Source organism: Anabrus simplex, chromosome 3, assembly GCF_040414725.1.
Source record: "Anabrus simplex isolate iqAnaSimp1 chromosome 3, ASM4041472v1, whole genome shotgun sequence".
Classification (NCBI taxonomy): domain Eukaryota; kingdom Metazoa; phylum Arthropoda; class Insecta; order Orthoptera; family Tettigoniidae; genus Anabrus; species Anabrus simplex.
Window position 1 is genome coordinate 269329638 of NC_090267.1, and position 20263 is coordinate 269349900.

At 36.5% G+C, this 20263-nt stretch overlaps 1 protein-coding gene across 4 annotated transcripts in view; it reads left to right on the forward strand.

Annotated features, from left to right (window-relative positions):
- Orp8 (Oxysterol-binding protein-related protein 8) overlaps positions 1-20263 on the forward strand; it is a 565732-nt gene that overhangs the window by 385526 nt on the left and 159943 nt on the right. The window lies entirely within an intron of this gene.

The following is a 20263-nucleotide window of genomic DNA, read 5'->3' on the forward strand; positions in this document are numbered from 1 at the left end:
ATTTCCAGTTTGGAAAATACTTGGAAAATATCAACATGAAATTTGACAAAGAAGTTATATTTACTTTTATAAAGATCTCAGTATATTAGATATTTCAGTGTACAGAAATATTGAAGTGTGGTTTTTTGGCCTATCAGTTGTAAGGAAAAAAGTCGGCTTGTAGCATTGCTTCTATGATGATGAAAATGTGGCATATTAGTAAGTCATAAATGAATATAAAAAGTTTTTTGAAAAGAAGTGGACACTCATCCGATAGGTCGAAGGAGAATTTGAAATTTGTACTCTAGTGACTCTTTAAAAAATTTACAACATAGGCTACGTACAACAAAGTAAAAGCCCATAAATATTTATTTTCTCTACAGAGCCTAAAGCATATACCCTCCACTGATACCATTTCCAGCTCTTATAAAGTAGTGTCACATGCATTCTTTTTTTAAAATTTTGCCCACTGTGTATCTACTGTATTTACCAGATTATAAGCCTTTCTTACTTTTCCCTTGGTTCAAAGTATTACTCTCAGCTTAGAATCACTGTCATTATCACGGCCAATGAAGTATGATGCAGAAGAAAAGAATTCCAAATAATAATGCCAAAAGCCACTATAAGTTAGTTTTTGTCATCATGTAGACTCAGGCCTGGTTTCATCAACTTATTATAGTAAATATTATATACTAAGAAGGTTTTTAAGATTCTTGCATTTCTTCCTATTTTGGCTGAGAGATATTAGTTAACATGGTGTTACCTCTAATGAGAGTTGCGATCAGTGCAAATCCAGAAGGCAGTGGTAGAACCGAACCGTTTTTTAGCGTACTCCAGTGCAAATTTGTTTCAATGCAGCTGTAAAACATGGCTTGTGAAATTTGCATAAACAGGTTGTCTCAAAATCTGAACAACTAAGAACAAGAAACAGTTTTTCACAGACCTCTTATCATCTTTTCCATGCTGTTCAGGATCCATTTGTAACTTGTCCCTACTTGAAACAATGCTTGGATATGAGAGTTATTAAATATACTTCTGTTCATAGAACTTGGCTATAACTACTCCTTGATTTGGTGGTTAGGCTCATTTATCACTTAAACCTTAATAGATAAAAGTATCCCTTCCAAGCCAGCCCCATTGTGTAGGGGTAACTTGCCTGCCTCTTAGCGGAGGTCCCAGGTTCGATTCCCAGCCAGGTCAGGGATGTTTACCTGGATCTGAGGGCTGGTTCAAGGTCCACTCACCCTATGTGATTAGAATTGAGGAGCTAACTGACGGTGAGATTGCGGCTCCGGTCTAGAAAGCCAAGAATAGTGGTCGAGAGGATTCATCGTGCTGACCACACACGACACCTCATAATCTGCAAGCCTTCGGGCTGAGCAGCAGTCGCTTGGTAGGCCAAGGCCTTTCAGGGCTGTAGTGCCATGGGGTTAGTTTTTTTTTATCCCTTCCAATTGAACATATTTCAGCTTGGTTGCTTCAAGGTGATTGCACTATTGCATCTAAAACACCAGCAAAACGGCGTATTTGAGAGGAGTCATGAGTAATATGTAAGCTATCCCTGCTGAAACTCTGCTAACAATTCTCTACTAACTGTAGTCTTCGAAATTTTAGCGTTGTCAAACATCTCATTAAAAATCGTCGGTCTTGCTTGAAAAACACTTTGATCTCGAATGGACTTGACAGCACATGCTCTGCATGAAGACATTGACAGAGAAATAGTGACTATGAATCTGAATCATCTGATGGCGATGACTGACTAAAATAGTTAAATGGCAGAACATTTATTGCTTATGCTTTGTATGCTTCATTATTTTTTAATTTTCTTTCCTGGTTTCCTGTGGGTCAGCTTACAACTGAATAAATAGAGTGCACAAGGGAATGGAAGTTGCAACACCATGAAGGGGTGTGCCTTTAATGTCCGAAGTGTGCATTCAAGTGCCTCTGTGCACACATATGGACACAGGCAGTATGTGCCCACTCTGAGTAGTAAACCTTTTGCTGCAAACTATGAAGTCAGTAAGGTTTTGGATCACATCCTGCAGAATTGCGGCCTATGCTAGCTGCATCGCAAGGGTCAGTTCATTCACAATTTGAGGTGGCTGATGGGAGTAGTGCAGCCATTTACCAATCCTACATGTGTTCAATAAGGCTTAGGCCAAGGACTTAGCAGGCAGCTGTGAAAGTATAATGTCTTGGAGAGCTTCTCAGGAGATTTTATTTATATTATTTATTTATTCCTGACTTAAATTTGTGGCAAAGTTAGAGCTCACCGCCCTCTCTTACACTTAACCACTTTAAACAGTAAAATTGAAAAATGTTAAAAAAAAAAAAGGTAAGATACAGTAATTCTACAAAGAAATATTACTACGGACAGATAAACCAAGATTAGGTTACTAATCAGTACAGCAATTATTATGACAATAACAATAATAATAATAATAATAATAATAATAATAATAATAATAATAATAATAATAATAATAATGATTGAAGTACATACTGTAATAATAAAAGAAAACCCATTCACACAATATACACACAATGACTCACACAACTCAGTTGTATGTTCCCAGGAAAACCTTTCAGCAGGCAGATTTGAATTTTTGAGAGGAAGTAACGTGCCAAATGTCCATTGGGAGTGTATTCCAGAGTCTCGATGCAGTAACTAAAAAGGAATGATTGTAGGAATTCGTTTGATTTAGTGGAGTTTCAAGTAGGGAATCAGAATAGGTACAAATTTCATGGAAAGAGGAAAGGAAACGAAAATTAGGAGATAGGTAAGTATGAGTGTTCATCAAGAGTACTTGGAAAAGAAGTATCATTAAGTGAAAATTCCTTCATTCATTTACGTGTAGCCATTCCATTGTTTTGAAATATGGTGTAATATGAGTGTTGTCGCAGTTGGAAGGCATATCGTATGCATGAGTTTTGTGCTCTTTGAAGTCTCAAAGCATGTTCAGCATATAGATTGACTAGTACCGTATCACAGTAGTCTAAAATTGGGAATAGTAGTGCTTGGATTACCTTTAATTTAAGGTTTTGAGAAAAAGCATTCTTGTGACGTTTCAGGGGATATAGAGCTGCATGAACCTTTCTTCATACATTACTTACGAGTTCATTCCAGATCAGATTCTCATTGATGGAGATTCCGAGATTAGTCACATTTTTAAGGTACGGTACAACAGTGTAATTGATAACGGTTGGAGGAGGATTGATGTCGCGTATTACATGTAATAATTTACAATTTCCTATAATAATACTTTGTGTTTTACGAGGATTTAACATTAAGTGGTTGTTTTTAGAATAGGCAGTAAGCCTTTCAATATCTGAATTAATATGCTGACCTGTTTCTTGTAAATTTTTACATTGGTGTGTTTGTGTTTCTGCAGATCATCAGCATATAAGTGGTAGTTACAGTACTGAAGTGACTGGCCGAGTTGGCCATGCGGTTAGGGGCGTGCAGCTGTGAGCTCTCATCCAGGAGATAGTGGATTCGAATCCCACTGTCGGCCACCCTGAAGATGTTTTTCCGTGGTTTCCCATTTTCACACCAGCAGAGGTGCCAACTGTTACGGATTATCCATAATTATTGCGGAATTCCCCTCATGATTACGGCATTACAGTCAAAGGGTAAATTATTATGGAAATGCGACATAACGAAAATATTATTTCTACGGGAAAAAATAAAGACACAAGGAAAACTGAACCTTTTCGAATATTAGCACTCCACTCTCTTTGTTTCAATGCTTGTGAGTTGGCAACGATACTTATTCAATCGTCACTTCCTTTTGCTTCCCGTGAGCGTCGTAAAATTCATTGTGAATGAAGGAACTCTCCTCTGCTATTCTTCACCGAAAAATGTAATCTTTTATTATTGGAGTATTAAGTGTACCTGACAGTAAGTCTCCCTCAAAAAGAGTTTTCAGTGTTAATAGGAAAAAAAACAGGAGCACTTCAGGCATACAACAATGACATCTAAACTGGAATCGCTTATTGTTCATAAGATGAAAATGTCCTCACAGTGGGAAGGATGCTACAAGAAAAATCCCATACAAATGCACCTGCTGCGTGGAAAATAAGTTACAAAGAATATTTTATGACAGAACTAACTGGTAATGTGCAAATTTATTGTGTAATAGGATATAGAATAGATTGTTGTCAGGAAGGGCAAAGAGGATGTCATTATCCAGAAGGGATGAGTGTGCTTTGGATTTGACTTCAACATTTTTCAGAGGGTAGGGGAGGGGGATTACAGAAAAGTCATTTCAAAGGTTGGCAGCTCCGCACCAGGCAAATGCTGGGTCTGTACCTTAATTTAGGCTACGACCGCTTCCTTCCCATTCCTAGGCCTTTTCTGTCCTATCGTCACTATAAGACTTATCTGTGTCGGTGCGACGTAAAGCAAATAGAAAAAAAACTTAAGTATAAAGGATACGTCATTAATATGTAAGACAAACAATAGTGGCCCTAGAACAGACCCTTGAGGGACACCACATGATTTTACAGCCAATTGGGATCTTTTATTGCTTACCACTACACACTGGCGACTGTTTGTAATGTACAACTTTAATAAATTTAGGGTTATCGGGCCGATATTCAGAGAGCGGAGCTTGGATAATGGTATGTCTATATTTACCGTGTCAAACACACAACTAAAGTCAAGGAGTGTTATTTGTCCATTGCTAGTCTTATGTCATCTGTTACCTGAAGAAGGGCAGTTGTAGTATGTCTCTTTCTGAAGCCAAATTGCGATGGCTCAAAAAATAATGGCTAGTTAAGAATTCTACTAGCTGGTCATGTACAACATGTCCAAGAACTTTTGAGAGAGGGAGAAGAATTGAAATAGGTCGGTAATCAGATGGCACGTTTTCTGTGGTTTGCTTTAATATTGGGGTCAACTAGAGCATCCTTCCATGCAGTTGGAAATGTCCCTGTGGTTAGACAGTAGTTTATAATGTGGATAATGAGTGGTAGGACAGCGCCAATAATGTTTTTTATAAAGCCTATTGGATTTTATGTGCTCCTTTAGCTTGTGACTTAACTGAATTCAAAATATGCTTTACATCATTTACACTGACAGCGTGAAGCCTGCATTATGAGTGCAGACATTGTCCTGCTGAATTGTCCCATTTGCAACACTGACCATTGAATTGACAAACCTGTCCATATACCATTGAACAGGCATTGTGCCCTCAACAATCACTAATGGTGAAAAGCAATAGGTCTTCAGCGTGTAGTACATAGGGTTGGCCCTCTGTGCCTCTCAGTACACCATTGAACACAGTTATGGCAATCATTACGGGCAAAACAAAGGCGCAAATCATTGCTGAAGAAGACACTCTGCCTTTCGTCAACTGGGCGTAACCGTTTCTATCACATCCCAAGTAGTCCAGGGAGAGGGATTTAGACTCGTATATGTTCTTACAAAGATGATAAGCTCTTTCTAATTTAGTGCATCTACTCTTCATTGCAAGATCCTCATTAACATTTGAGGTTATCCATTCTCCAAGATATTTGAATGAGTTGGCCTTGTGTATTATTTTGTCCCCCAAAGAAATGAAGTTGGGTGCTTCATTCGCACTCCTAGCCCTCTCCTGTCCCATCGTCGCCATAAGACCTATCTGTGTCGGTGCAACATAAAGCAACTTGTAAAAAAAAAAAAAAAATCTCTGTTACTCTGGACAATGATTTATTCTGGGCAGTTTTTTTTTTTTTTTTTTCCTCAAAATTGAGTTAAATGGATTTAGCAGTTTTTGATGCCAGGTGTGTCATATATATATATTTAATCTTTTTTTTTTTAAATCAGGATTTTTTCAAGACTACAGTTATTATTGAAACAGTTGGGTTCATATCAAAGTGAAATATTTGTACTGGCCCTAACCTTTTTCTCTTTTCTACGATGTTTGTCTGCCATTTTCTTGTATGTGTTCACTTGTATAGTAACCAAGATAGTATTTTGTAGACAGTATTAGTTATAAAATTTTACTCTTAGCTTATTTTAAGATGGACATTCTTGATAATTACTGCTATTACTGTAGAAATTACCTACTGAATATATAACCATCTGTGAATGTAAGTATGGAAGAATGAATGTGGTTAGCATTTTTGATTATTTCAATATCGATGTTTATCATTTTCTTGTTCCGCATTGATGACGATAAGCTCACCGGACAGTCACCCAAGGAAATATCATTTTTATACAGAAAGAAAACCTTTTAAACACAAAATTGTTTGAAACTCGTTTAGAGGATTTATACTGGAACAACTTTCTAAATTTTGTTCATTATAAAATTGAGAACATCACCATTCAGAAATAACACGTCCTAGAATATAAACTTAATAAACTGAAACATATCCAAAAACATCCTAACAATGAAACACACATCAATACAACCAACAACGTTGAATACTTTGATGTATTTCTCTGTAATGGACCACCACACGAAGATATACAATTTCATCTCCCTATAAAAAAATCTGTTAAATATAGATTTTGATTAAATAGAACTACATATGCTAAGTAAGGGCACAAAACATAATTGGCCTTGCAATAATATATTTAGAAACCTAGCAAACATGATAGTAGAAACAGAACTAGTATTAATGAAATTACCCACTGAAAAACAAGACAAAATCATATATGAAATAAATAGAAAACTACCCAATTGCATAAAAAAAGCCTAATAATCAAAGAAAACCATGACAGCTCTAACAGCAATATCTTTAACTTTAAACAACTAATAAATCTCAGAAGTAAAATTGAGACCAATCAACTCATTATAACTAAAGCCGATAAGGATAATTAGTAATTAAGAACAAATCTCACTATATTGGAAAAACAAAAAAATGTTTTAACAGTGATACGGTACTTTTAAAGTCGTTTAAAATGCAGAAAGAATGAAAAGTATTGTTGAAATATTAACTACCATTTTTTTGTGGTTAGGTATCAATATAATCTATAAATATGAACCCAAGAATACCTACAGCAAAAGCTTTCCCTAAGATTCATAAATAAAATATACCAGTGAGACCAGTTATCAACTATAAACACTGCCCTACATGTAATCTAGCTAAAGTTGCACATAAATTCCTACAAAGACACTACAACTTCAAAGCTTAAAAAAAAAAAACCATCAGGAACACAATAGAGTTTTGCAGTGATACTAAGTCTAGAAATTCAACTTTACCATCTTTTGACATCACTAATATGTACCTGAGTATTCCATTTTGTTAATAGCAAGTCATTTAGGATCACACAGCCAACTCAGTAGAAATTAAATATCTAAATTTATATCTATTCTTAGATTCATCCTCAAGAACAAGTATTTTAAATTTGATGAAATCATTTACAGACAAGAAGGCCTACCAATGAGTTCTCCAACCTTGAGCATAATAGCTCACATACACTTAGACAACCTAGAGTATATAAAACAGGAATAAAATTGACAATATTCGTTACGGAATGAGATATGTAGACAATGTTTTCTCTATTTTAGATTCACATTCTATTGACAACTACATTTGACCTGATAAATTAAACACTTTGGATTCCCATGTAGAGTTCACTATAGAATTAGAAACTAACAATTCACTTAACTACTTAGATTTAACAGTAACTAGAACTGAGAACCATTTAGAATATAACTCATTCAATCTGTAAACACCATAAGATCAAACTCAGTGCATCCTACTTCTCAAAAAAATGTCAGCACTAATACTGTCTTATTATAAAGGGAATTTAACATAACATACCTTTATCAAGAAACAACCTACATAAAGAAATCAGAGCAACAGCAAATCTAATGGTTTTAACAAAGGTTTTATTGACAAATTAATATCCAAGATAAATCCAGATCTAAATTATTTAAGGAACAGAAGACCAGAAATTAATATTCTACTTTTACTTTTAATAACAACAAAATATATCATACAACTAATTTATTAAGAAATATAATGTTAAAATAGCATTTAAAACCACAAATAACAGTACACAAGTTTTTCATTATTCTAATACCATAGACTCCATTAGTAAATTTAACAAGTTAAAATATATTGGATGTGAAGACAGGCAGAAGTTTTGCTATTCGATACACAGAACATATTAACGCTACTAGACATAATAGATTTTCAGCTATGGGCCAACATATGGTTGATTATGATCATAAATTCAGTGATATTTAGCAAGATTATATATCCTAAAAACTTTACAGGAGGGTCCCCTTTTCAGCATTACGGAAGAATATTTCATCAAACTCGACCAACATGTCAATCCTGTTCATAATTTAAACGAAGTAAATGAAAAATTTACTATTTTATATGATACAACTATTCCGCTCTTAGCCAACAGATACTACAACAACATCTCTATTTAATACATCTTAAACTATTCCATACCGAGCTTGATAGCCGCAGTTGCTTAAGTGCGGCCAGTATCCAGTATTCGGGAGATAGTAGGTTCGAACCCCACTGTCGGCAGCCCTGAAAATGCTTTTCTGCGGTTTCCCATTTTCACACCAGGCAAATGCTGGGGCTATACCTTAATTAAGGCTATGGCCACTTCCTTCCCACTCCTAGCCCTTCCCTGTCCCATCGTCGCCATAAGACCTATCTGAGTCGGTGCGACGTAAAGCAACTAGCAAAAAAAAAAAAACTATTCCATACCGCATAGTATAACTTCCCCTCTGTTCCCTCCCATAGCACATTCCCTATCTCACATCATGATAGTGTAACACATGACTCTCTCACAGATGAGACCGGAAAATCAACTCAGCAAGTTGTTATAAGAAGATCCACGAGAAAGGGAAGAAGCAAACACATTGATTAGTCTATTCATTCTTTAATCATATAATTCTCACCATTGTTTAATCCGTTTTTCATTCTCACTGACATCCTGTATTTTAATAACTTACAATATAATTCAGATATTCTATTCTTTGATGTTGCTATACAGCCTATTTATCTTTGTTTCATAACATAATAAACTAAGATCTAATTTAACATCAATCTCTTCTATCTTTGTTTTTCACCAATTGCTTTAAATGTTATACAAGTGTTCAACAACTTATTTATATATCTTCAAGACAGTGATTTATATTTATTGAAGTATATCAACAAATCATAAGTATTTTACAAGTATTACATCCTCAAGACAGTGACTTATTTTAATGGATATTGAATATTGGATCAGAACAATTTTCAAGTATTGTGTTGTCTATATTTGTTACATGTATGGCCAATTAGTTTTTTAAGTGTTTTAAGATCTTACGGCTGTTATTGGCCTAATATCACTAGGCCGAAACTAGTACCAAGACTGAAGTACTAATTTTATATTGTAATGATTAGATGGATTACCTCATTTGTCTACAATAATTTAATTATAATGTTTTCTGAAGTTCATATTCATTATTATGTGGTTAAAATTATGAGAGGGCCATGAGCCTTAACTTCGCCACAAATGAAGATATGAAATAAATAAATAAATAGAAAAGAGTTTACAAGCCAAGTATGTATACACATTCACTTTGCTAAAACTCATCCAGAAGAAACATATGATGTTACTCAAAATAACAACCCAAAATTACTCGCAACTCCATCAATCTCCAACTTTCACACCGATATTAACCCTAAACCTGGAAGTTATTTCCCTCCTAATGCAGACTCAGACAGTGAGACTAATAAAATCACCAGTGCAACTGCTCAAATAACCAATCAAAAAGACATAATCATATCTACCTCTGAAATCACTAGCATAAATACAAAATGTAATATTACGTACTCACCGTTCATCCACCAACTACCTTCAAATAGAAGATATTCAGCAATGGGAGAGCGTATGGTGGAAAAGAATCATAAATCTACAGACATTTCTAATGACATGGAATTAATACTTCGGCCAAAAACGGAAAATTCATGAATGTTTTCAGAAAGTTTAGAAATTTATCTTGCTCAAAAATATCACTTTGAATCAAGTTTGAATAAAAGAATTACAGATGAGAACCCATTGTATAAACTAGCATTGAATCATTTAAGGAAGAAAAGAGAAGAAAAAGATAAGACTTGAAGATTTTAAATTTATTTAGGTACTAGTTGATGTACCCCTGCTTCGCTGTGGAATTTTACATTGTATACAGAATTCTGGGTTAGGTAGTGTACACATTGTGAGCAAGATTGTATTAAATTGCATAGCTCCTAACGTTACCTTAGAAATGCGACGGAGAAGTCACCAAATGTCTTTTCTCATATGAAGACTGGGTTAGGGCTATTTGCTTGCTTTACATTGCACCCACACAGATAGGTCTTATGGCAACGAAGGGATAGGAAAGGCCTAGGAATGGGAAGGAAATGGCCGTGGCCTTAATTAAGGTACAGGCCCAGCATTTGCCTGTTGTGAAAATGGTAAACCACGGAAAACCAACTTCAGGGCTGCCAACAGTGGGATTCAAACCCACTAACTCCTGGATGCAAGCTCACAGCCGTGAGCTCCTAACCGCACAGCCAACTGTACTGGGTAAGGGAATTTTCATTGTATTGGTACCAACAGTCACAATCAGGTTGGGAGGTTTTCATTATAATGGCAGGCACTCTCTCTCTCCACCTGCCTTCTTACATCCTCAGAAAGACTGTCTTCCAACTGAAATGAACATAGGTCATTACAATGACGTCACTAGGAATGGCGCGAGTGAAAGCAATGCTTTCATATGAAATACTCGATCAAATGAAAAACCACACATTTTCTCACTCTTAACGAACAGTACTACGCTGCCGATCTAACAGTCCAAAGTTCCAGAGCTGAAATGACCAAGCCAGCCGTAATCCGTGAGCACTCTCCGTCTTTCTTCGACGGGGGGAGGGGGGGGGGGTTCGGGGTCGGATATTGGAGAGTCCTAGGCCAAAAACTATGCCCTTTTACTAGTCTGTTTCCTAGGAGTACCCAATGAAGTCAAAGAAATATTAATGTTTATTTATTCCACCTACATGTATTGAATAGGTGGAATAAATAAACATTGATATTTCTTTGACTTTATTGTACAATTCAATAGGACCAAAATATGATAATTATAACATGTAAAGTTGTCGTAGGTACGACATCGTAATCGACATAAAACCTTCAATTAGTATATTTAATATATTTTAATTATAGTTTAAGGCTAAATTATCTTTTATTAAATGTTAATTATGATTAATATATGATTTCCCTGTAAATATGTCATATAGAATTGTATAACCTCAAATGCGTATTGTTTAACCTCAAAATCTATATGGTCAAAAGCGGTAGAAAATTCCATAATGTTCGTATGTTAGACTTATTGTACTATAATTTGGTATATATGAAGGGTTCTGGAAACTTACTGTAAGGTTTTATTATCGAGATACATGTAGAGACATTACGAATGTTGTAGATATTTCCGTGTACATTTTTAAATATTGAAAGAACATTCGAGTACCCATTCGACTAGCTGGTCGAGTGTGTTTCATTAGAGTGTCGTAAGAATTCTTCCGGAAGTCGATCATTCTAGATGGTTGATCAAGTAGTATAAATATCGAGCTGTCAGTCAGTGGAGGCAGTTTGAAGTTCTAAGTTCACAGTTCTTAGTTCTTAGGACTCAGGCAAATGATGGAATGGGAGTGACTGTTGGGCTCCGAGGTGGAGTCAGATCATTGGACTCGAGTGAGTGAGTGAGTGAGTGAGTGAGTGAGTGAGTGAGTGAGGCAGGGAATTCAAGAGAGAGTATGTTATAGTACGCGCGTCAGTGTTGTTGATATCTGTACTTGTCAGAATCGACTTCAGGGTACTCTGCTAATGAGTGTTGTATATAGCGTCGTTTGTGACTGTGTATAATTGTGTGTTGTGATGTACAGTGTAAATAAAGTAATTTATACAAGGAAGTGAACGCGTTCTTGTGTGATATTTATTAACGTCAAATAAAATCCCAACGTAGAATGATAAAGTACCCAATGAATCGAAAAATCTCAATTCACTACACTGGTGGCGGAAAAAGATCTATCTGACTTGGTGGCAAATTCTTACCGCAAGCCAGAGGAGAATTCCCCTCTTCACTGCTAATTTGAAATAAATGGAATGTAGAATTTAATAAAAGTGAAGAGGAAGAAGCTTTTTTTAAGAAACGGCTCTTTTCAGGTTTGAATTTTGAGTTATTTAGTGAATTGTGGTGCTGTAATTTGGAATATGCCTAAATTGTAATTCTGGACCAGGTTATACTACTACTACTACTACTACTACTACTACTACTACTACTACTACTACTACTGAGTCTCTGCCTTAAGTGTGCACACTACTCATTCAAAACAGTGCTTCAGAATAGGGATCGTATAGCTGGAATACTATGATGAACCAGTGTGTTACATACCATTATATCAGAAAATGTATGAACGAGAGGAATGGCATGCTAAAGAAGAAAGTTTTCTAACTCTGCAGCTATTTCACGCCAATATTCAGTCAGGTTGTTATACTCGGTAATGCAGCAGTACGGTAACCCCGTCTATCAGAGTTGAGTGGCAGTATAAGAGACAAAGAACCAGTGCCGTCTCAATCCCATATACTGCCTGCTCTATGCTATGCGGTTAACATGCTTCTCAGCGTAAGGTCTGAGTGTGCAAGCCTCCACTAGGGGTGCCAGCTAACGCACCCAACTTATCTCTGTACACACGTTGTTGTGTTCCAGTGCGTTTGCATCGAGTATTTAGGTGTGTGTCTCTGGTTGTAAAATGATGAACTGTTCTGTTCCTCTCTGTATATCATAGCAATAAATTCAAATTCTTCAGGTGTGAGGATTCCTGAAATTCCCCCCCCAAATAAAGAACTTTGGGAAAATTAGCTTAACGCTATATCAAGGCTAGGATCAGCGAAGGGTAGTCAATGGATTCTATCCGATTATTCTCGTGTTTGTAGCCTGAATTTTAAATATGGAGATCAAAGGATAAAACTAAAAGAAAAATATATTGAAGCCAGAAAGTGTGCTTAGTCTTTTTTTGAATTATCCCCATTACCTTCAAACCAGAAAAATAGCTCCATGAAAGACCAGATAACAGCAAAATATTTCTTCGGAAGAAATCTATGGTGAAACAATGTCTTCAACCGCAGGAAATATGTTGGATGGCGTGTACGAAATTCATGTGAACAACGATGTCTCAGTCCAAGTCAATATTCCAACAAGTAAGAATGACAGCAGTGATCAGAAAATCAGACATTAGAGGCTCCCATCGAGAGTTGTGAGACTGAGATAACAGCTGATGACTAACCATAATGAAGTTAAGACTACAGAGGAAATTCGAAGACAACTCAGAAATTGAATGTCTGAATAAAGGAAGCAGCTAAATATAATGAACAAAAGACCCTTTATCTCTAAAATCAAATCCATAATTTTCGTAAGACAAATCCGCGCAGTCAGAACAAATCACACGGTGCTATGTGGCTTGGGCAATAGTATCCCAAATGGTTACGAATATTGCAGGGCTCTACGTCTAGTGTCAGCTCCACCACAAAGTACTCTGGACAGGTAGCCTAAATGGAAAATGTTGATAATGTTTGTCGGGATTTCCCTATTATTGAAGAAAAGAATTAGAGCTGAATATAAAACTCTCAGACCAACAGAAGGGAGTGTAACAGTGATTGCCGATTAAATGGCTAATTAGATACGGCTTCTCTACGGCCCAACCAGTGGCAAGTTCGTTTGCGTGGTCAATGTTGAAGGTGTATGCGGCACTGGTATTGGAAAATCTCCAGCTCTTGCGAATAAACTGTTGTGTTTTGTTGTAAACGGACTTTCAAAGCACTGTATTTCTCTATTCCTGCTGCCTACTTCCTCGTTAAAGGCTTAGAAGTCTCCGATCCACCCCTTTTAGTTCAGAAATGATTAATGCTGTTGATTGACTATCATAGACCAATGTTTAAATGTTTTGGAGAGGCGAAAGTGAGAACCTGTGTGATTCATCCATGTTATCCTAGTCGTAAACTTCTTTTCAGTTTTCACTATTACCATTTGATAAATGTGAGGTCCCAGTTCCTAGACAGTGAAATGACAGCAATGGCATCGTCACCTCCAAATATGTGAAAGAAGTTTACGTGCCACATCCAAAACTACGCATTGGTCTAATGCTGTGCAAACCCTCTGTGGGTGGGGGCCGCAGACAAAGAATACACCCACGGTATCCCCTGCCTATCGTAAGAGGTGACTGAAAGAGGCGACCAAGGGATGATTGTATTAGAACCATGAAACTACTTGTGATTAGTACCATCACGTGGGGAATACCATGGGTCACCTTTACTTGCGAGTAGTACCACTGTGTTAGGTACACAATAGGTTTGTGATTAGTAGCAACAGAGGGTGAATCAGTATGGGTTTTACAGTCCCGTGATTAGTACCACTATATGTGGAACACCATGGACTTACGTTACCTGTGATTAGTACCATTGTGAGAAACAACACAGGTCTGGGCGTTGCCTGTGATTAGTACCCACTATATGAGGAACACCATGGGTTTGCGCTACCTATGAGTGGCCCCATTATGTGAGAAACACCATAGGTCTGCGTTACTTGTGTGATGTACAATACTTGTGAGTAGTACCATAATGTGTGAAACACCATGATTCTACACTACTTTTGATTAGTACTGCAACATGACAGATACCGTGGTTCTGCTTTACTAGCAATAAGTACCATTATGAGAGACCATTGACCTGGATTTTGGACCCCTTTAGACAACAAGCATCCTCAATTCAGGATTGTGCTATAGAAACCGTCCCATGATTAGTAATACTATTGTTTGTGATTGCGGGATGGATCCACTGATTGTTTTAAATTCATATCCATCCATTCATCCATCCATCCATCCATCCATTCATTCTTCATCATCACATTTTTTATTGTGGTCAGTGGATGATTTTGAACTTTTAAGTTGTCATTACATTTGCCTCATTTCGTACCATTAGTGGCTGATGACCTCGATGAGTGGAGGATGATTATTAAAAAAAGGGGAAAATGAACTTGACCAGGCAAAGGGAAAGGAAAGTTTGGCGTATACATTACCAAAGTTTACAGCTTTTTCAAATTCAGTATAAATGTGCTTTTTCAAATACAACACCAGAGAAAAATTTCTTCAATATGGGGTATTTAAGTTGTAATAAATCCAGTTACTGCTCCTCGTACTTCTCAGCTGAAAAAAACTTTTAGCTATTTTGGTCTATACCTGATGACTTACAAGATTTATTCATGGGGAGTAATGAACAGTCCGACAATTTCAGGGATAACATTCATCAGTATAATAACGCATTGTCCTTCGTCTCATTTGGAGCAAATATAAAATTATTTTCAGGTCATGGACCTTATTGCTTTAAAATTCATGGCATAGTACATCTTTATACCATCACAATGCAAGAAACTCTTCCTATGGGCAGTAATATGGTTTAAAATTTCGTGAAGCTAAGCAATTCCAACATGGAAATTCATGAAATAACTCCATAAGGAAGATATTTTTGAAAGAATATACCGGATCTTAAGTCACTGTAACCCTTACATTCAGTCTTACAAAACTATACATAAAAAGAAACATCAGGAACAAGGAATAGCTTCCAGACAAAATCATGTGCCAGCAAATTTAATGATGTGCTTTTATCATGAACCTCAGTCCGGTCCCCAGAGATATAACTGTCCTATGTGTTTTGAGTCATCGGATGGTGTGCTCCACCCTCTCACAGACTCATTGTCGTTTATGCTAAACAGAATGGACTTAGAAGTTTAGATTTTGACAATATGCATTGTGATCCTATGACCTACGTACTTATTTAGCCATGTGGAGAGACAGGATGGCATATTTCAGTGCCAGCTGGAGGAGAGCAGAAAACTAAAATCCACCAGAATATCACTGTGAGAGAATATATTTCATACACACTTCAAGTCAGGGGTCATTCACCAACAGGAGACTTCAATACTATTATTAATGCTGGGAATTTAACTCAACAATTGATTGTTGATTACTGTTATCACATCGAAGGTGACAGTCTGAAATTTGTCTATAATCAACAGACACAACTCCGAGTAGACACATACACAGGTTTAGTGGGCACTCTGGATGAGAATTTAAGGGTTGGACGTATATTTATATTACCTTATTCTATTACAGGAAGCCCTCGAAATAAGATGCAAAATTACCAGGGTGCAATGGCAATGGTAAGAAAATTTGGAAAGCCAGATGTTTTCGTAACGTTTCCATTATGGCCTGAAATCACTTTGCTAAAAAGAGAGTTGTTCCACCTATTCAATACAGTGATAAACTGTTGCACAAATTAATGTCACAGCATGTTTAATTTAGTTTAGGACTGGTTTCGACACATATGTATATCATCAGCCAATAGAAAAAAACATGGCAAGAAGTATACAATTATCAACACACAAAAAAACCCACATTAAAGGATAACTGTAACACATATGACACTTTCTTGAAGAAGTGAACAATCTAAGTTCATGTAGCACTTTTCCATGAAAATCATTTTTGTAGAGATCATAAGCAGTGTGATGTTCTTGAACACTCTTGCTGCTGATCTTGAGGTTAAAAAGGATGCATCACACTGCTTATGATCTCCACAAAAATTATCTTCATGGAAATGTGCTACATGAACTTGGATTGTTCACTTCTTCAAGAAAGTGTCATGTGTTACAGTTATCCTTTAATGTTTTTTTTTTGTGTGTGTGTTGATAATTGTATACTTCTTGCCATGTTTTTTCTATTGGCTGATGATGACATAGATATGTGTCAAAACCGGTCCCAAACCAAATTAAACATGCTGTGACATTAATTTGTGCAACAGTTTATCATTGTATTGAATAGGTGGAACAACACTCTTTTTAGCATTGTGATTCTCAGTTCAATACGGATCAATTATGTTTCTAACTGAAATCACTTCCAGTATAAACTCATATGAAACTCACAATAGGCCTGATATCACTGTCTGTGTATTCCATACAATACTGAGGGAAATATTACGTTTAATAAACCAAACACAAATGTTTGGGGAACTGGTATACTGTTATACTGTTGAGTTTCTGTGCCTAAAGGAAAATTCTACAGTAAGTTCAAGGACATCTCAGATATTGACAAACTCGTTTCTGCAGAAATACCCTATCCTATTGACGCTACCTATACACTGTTGTGAAGTCTCATGTGGTACATGAGCCTTGCAGTAATCTCAATCCCAGTTCTATTTGTATGGTAGACAGAAAGTGTAGCAGGACTTCTCAAAGGATTTCATGGCCGAAACAAAGGATAATGTGAACGGCTATCCCATTTGTTGAAGGTGGGAAAATGGCAAACTATTTATCAAACATGTTCAAGGTAATGACGTGAAAGTTGACAATGCTTTCATGGTGCCTTATAATCCTATTCTTTTATTGTACTTTTAAGCTTATATTAATGCAAAAAAATTGTGCAAGTGTTAAAAGAGTATAAAATATATCCACAAATATGTTTACAATCTACAAATAACAACGAAGAGGGTTACTTCACCATGATGAAACACGGTATGTAGCTTTCTGAACACCTAGTTTGCAATCCGAGTGAAGCTGCTTATAGAATATTTTCTTATCCTACTCACCAGTGTCATACTGTAGTTCGCTTACCTGTTCATTTACAAGATGAACAGTAGGTGTATTTTTGTAATGACATTGCCACTGGAGCTGTATTTCAAGCAGAGTTAAGAAGCACAGAAATGATTGCATAGTTTAATTTAAATAAGAATCCAGCAACAAGTTGTCTATACATATACTCAGAAACACTACGTCATTATGAATGGGAAAGTAGAAAACTCATCTGGATAAAAAAAGAGTTAAATGAAAAAAATATATATAGGTAGAATGTTCAAAGAAATGAGAAGGCATTGAAGTGAATTGTTATGAAATTAGATGCAGAGATGATGTAATGATCGATGCTGAATGTGAATATTCAATTTCTGGATCAGGTATACGAAGCAAATGCATGGATAGATTTATCGTCAAAGAAATATGGTAAGATAAGGTAGGCATGGCTAACCCAAACGCATATGTCAAAGCAAATGATTCTTGCTACATCTAAAATAAGGTTGCGTTGTTTGGAAATACCCATATCAAATGTCATATAGAGGTAGTGCACGGATTAATAGATGATATGTATATGTTTCTGTGATGAATAGTATTGACATCCGAGATAATAATTGAGCTATCGTACTAAGTTGAAAGGATCGCTTAACTTTTCAAGGCAAATGAGACTTCATTTAGAGTTAAATGTGGAATAAGAGGTTAAAATTATAATTAATTAAGAACTATAATAATTAGAAATGAGATTTAGACTTTTATTTTAGAAAGATATATGATGATTTTCAAGTGATTAAATATAGTACAGCTAGGATGGGAGTTGCCAAGATTATAAGTGGCAGTAGGTATTAGTTAGCTTAGCATGTCATTCAATGGAGATAAATATTGATGAAGCAATGAAAAATAAACAGTTCAGAGTTCAAGACTTAAAGATAAAGATCCAAATATGAGAAATATATGCTATTTAAACAGTGATGTTGTTGATTTTTAAATTTATTATTATTTAAACATGTGATGAACTAAGGAAAGTATTTAAATATCAAATAGTGGTTGAAGATAAGATGTTAGCTCATGTCAATATTGAAAATGGACAATTTTAATCAGCGCTGATGTAAATGAAATCGATGGATGATACTAACTTTTATTTTATGTTATATGGAACAAAGATTTCAATTAATTACTTTCTCTTTCCTGGGGGTTATGTTAAGTTAATAAACTTTTTGATTTAGATTTTACATGTGTGATTAGTTAATTTGTAGGCTGACACTGTAGGATAGTTTAGTTTTAAATTGAGTTTTTTTTTTGCGATCTTTGACATTAAAGCGTTGAGGAGAGTGTGAAAGGATGAATAACGAGTTATTGCGGTTGTACTTCTCTTCTGAATTCACGTAAAACTGGACTTTAAGCAAGAAAATTTTACCCTGAGAGATTATAGAGCAGTTGGAGAATTCTTATTTACATTGTTGCTGGACGCAGGAAGGGCGCAATATATTTGTGCTGTTATGTCCCTAACTTACCTTGTGAACTCGGCATTTCATATCACACTACATTTTGTCAGTCTTCTTATCCACTTACTGACTGCCATCTTGGTTGATCAGCTGACTCTCCCGCTCCCTTAAGGTCGCTCTATGTCTCGCACATTCTAGAATGAACTTTAGAACATATAAATACTTGTCATCTGGCCCACGTCAGCAGGTTGAACGAGAGGCCATTCCCCGCTGGATGTGCGAGCACACAACACTGGACAGAGCTGGTTCTCTGGTCCCATCAACTCCTGCTATTTTCTTTCAGATGAGACGTAAAGACCTAATCATGTCAAACATCATTTCATTCATTTCTAAATAGTGACGGAGTTGGGAGAGTCGCTCAACTGCACAGCACGAAAATCCATTTGTGTTTTGGCCTATAGATCCTTAAAGCAAGCTTGGACTTACATGCTCTACTGTATTTTGAACTATTTTACACTTCAAGCAAATTCTATCTTTGCCTGCCGTTATTCCTATTGGAGCACCTTTCGTGTTGGTCGTGTCTCTCAGTTTCCTTCATTCCCGTCCCGTCTCCCCCCCCCCCCCCCTCATCTTGTTTAAAATTTTGTATAATTAATGATTGTATCATATAAGCTGCTTAGCCCGCCTGGTGGGCATGATTGTTATGGCGCTGAAGTCTAAACAGTCTGACACCGAGGTTAGCCGGTTCGAGTCCCGCTGGTCGAAAATATTTTGCCATTAGAATGTTGGCCGGCAGAGTAGGGGAGGTGGTGGTAGTATACAATTTCTAATCACTAGATTGCGTGCCAAAAGCCTGGATTAAATTCCAAACCTCTCTGCAGTGCTCACATGGAGTGAGGGCATATGACGCTGTTGATGGTGATTCATCCGTCGGATGGAGATGTTAAGCCTTGAGCAGACCCCTTAGTGCTGTTCGACAGGAGTAGGCTATGTGCCGGCACCGGGTTTCACCCTCTCCCTACTATCATATATCACATCATTCATTTCATTAACTCCTCTGATGAGGTTGACGTTAGGAAGGGCATCAGGTCATAAAAACCCGCCATGACAGATTCATCTCACCTCATACCCTACCCCATAGGGAAATGGGACAAGGGTTGGACAAACAACATCATCATATAAGCTACTTACATTTATGACTGAATATTATTGATTAGTATTAATTTAGATCTTGAACCAGTACTCTGACAT